Genomic DNA, 2,653 nt, shown 5'->3' with positions numbered 1-2,653 from the left:
AAACCCCCTTGCCTAGCCCTTAATGCTCTTCTGCCTTGGAACCAATACCCAGGATTTATTCCAAGATAGAAGGTAAGGATTGAAAACACACATACCCAGGATTTTTTTTTGGTTTTGCCATCATTACCACTACCATTGCTATTACCACCACCATTACCATTGCAACAACATTTACTAAGGATCAATTAGAATAGGATACTGTCCTAGGATCTGGGGGTTGAAAAAAAAAGATATAAGGTAGTGCTTGTCTCCGTCTCCATTCCCCTGCCTAGGGAGGCTCAGGCCCTCATTACCACCCAACCAGATTGTTAAAATAACTTCCTCCTAATTTTTCCCATTTCCATTGCGTCCCTACACCAATCGATCTTTCATATTAATGCAAGACTAATTTTCTTTATTCAGAAGTATAACTATCGCTAGGAGAGCAGGGCTTTTCCCCAGGGTAGTAATTTTAGAGGGTACAAAAATTTAAAAATGCATTCCTTCAGCATCATAGAAGAAGGTGGGTTTAGATGTAGTGAAGAGGAGAAGAGAAGGTTCAAATTCCTGGTAATGAAGTGACAATGAGCCAGTTTACTTCTGGCATCCCATTAAAGACTCTCCAAACTCTTCTGCCCCAGGGCTCCTCCTTTCTTCCTTCCTTTTTAGGACACCCCCATAATGGAGATATTTTTCTTCATGTAATAATCCTTATTAAGATCCCTCTGGTGGAATAATCAGAGCTAAAAATTTATATAGCATTTACTATGTGTCAGGCACTTTGCCAAGCACTTTATAATCATTATCTCTTTTGATTCTCATAACAACCCTGGGAGGTAGGTGCCATTATGACCCTTATTTTACAGATGAGGAAATTGAGACAAACAAACGTTAAATGCCCTGCCCAGGGTCACCCAGATTGTCAGTGCCTGCGGTGAGCTCTATCCGTGGCACTAGAAAAAACAAGGCACCCCAAATCCAGTGATTTAGACTAGCTAGATGACATCCTTCCAAGATGAAATCCTATCTTGTAAGTCACCATAACTAATTCTCTCTCTCGTTCAACTGGATTTGTCTTAAATGTTTCTTGAAATATTTTCAGTCATGAACAACAGAGTTAATTTGAAAGTGGATCTCTTATAGTTTGCTCCCAGTATCAATTGTCCTGAGCACCAAACTTCCTAATTAGAACTTTGCCCTTTTACATAGATAAGAGATAGACAGTGGACACATTGAGCTTTGAAAGATGGTAAGAGTTGGATAAGTGAAGGGAAAATGGGAGGTATTACAAGGAGCCAACTCCAGGCTTTACAGAGCTGATTGTTAAATTTGCAGTGTGTTTATTTATGCCTTGAAAGTCAGTAAAGACTACAAACCATCATTTGATTTATTGTTTAGTTGTTTGTCCAAACTTAAGGAAGTGATGGAGAAAATGTTAATAATGCAGATTAATTTTTAAAGTTTGTCATGTCGTTTTCACAAAGTCCATTGTTAAACACTTATCGGCACATTTCTGTGTGAGGAGTGAGGAAAACCAAAATGAATGGCAACATAGAATAGCCAAGAATGTGCGTGGCAGGTCTAGAAGATAGAGAATGGACCAGTGGTTATTTCTTTAAAGTAAATAGAGTAGGGCAGCTAGGTGGCTCAGGGGATTGGGTGCCAGGCTTGGAGATGGGAGGTCCTGGGTTCAAAACTGGCCTCAGATACTTCCTAGCTGTACGACCCTAGTTAAGTCACTCAACCCCAATTGCCTAGCCCTAACTGCTCTTCTGCTTTAGAATCAATAGAGAAAGTTAAGGATTTTAAAATAAAATAAAGCAGAGCGTGTAAGATGACTGATAGGGCTATCTGTGAAGTACCTGTCATTTACGTCAGGGTATTAGGACAGACTTGTCTCTGGAGTGAGACTCCTTCATGACCCATGACAGCCTTGGCCATCTAGGGACTAAGCAGATCTAGACCCTCATCGGGGAAAGTAGATGCCTGTGACTGACACCTTGCTTTTAAGTTTTGATTAAAAAAAAAACCTTTACCTTCTGTATTAGAAACAATACTATTGGTTCCAAGGCAGAAGAGTGTCAAGGGCTAGGCGACTGGGGTTAAGGGTTAAGTGACTTGCCCAGGGTCACACAGCCAGGAAAAATCTGAGGTCAGATTTGAACCCAGGATCTAGCTGCCCCACTCTTAAGTTTTTATATTCATTTCTCCAATCCTCTCATGTTAAGATGAGGAAACTGATATCCAATAAGAGATGTCTTGTGACTTGGTCAAAGACATATATCTACTGTAATGAGTAACCGAGCATATTAGAAGCCAGATGTTTTAACTCCCCATCAAATGTTTTGTCAGTCTCCAGTGCCCACTTATCTCTTACCTTTTAGCACACCAGTCTAAGTAGAGGGGAAAGAATTCTGGATTAGGTGTAGTGAGGTTTTGGATTTGAATTCTGTCTCAGATACTCACAAACTATGTAAGCTTGAGGAAGTCACAAGACATCTCTTTGTCCCTCAAACTCCTCATCTGTAAAATGAAAAGACTAATCTCAATGATCTCTAAATTCCCTTCCAGCTTTAGAGCTATGATTCTTCCTTCCTTCCTTCCTTCCTTCCTTCCTTCCTTCCTTCCTTCCTTCCTTCCTTCCTTCCTTCCTTCCTTCCTTCCTTCCTTCCTT

Source organism: Gracilinanus agilis, chromosome 3 (assembly GCF_016433145.1).
Source record: "Gracilinanus agilis isolate LMUSP501 chromosome 3, AgileGrace, whole genome shotgun sequence".
NCBI classification, from domain to species: Eukaryota; Metazoa; Chordata; class Mammalia; order Didelphimorphia; family Didelphidae; genus Gracilinanus; species Gracilinanus agilis.
Note: the sequence above shows the minus strand (reverse complement) of the source record.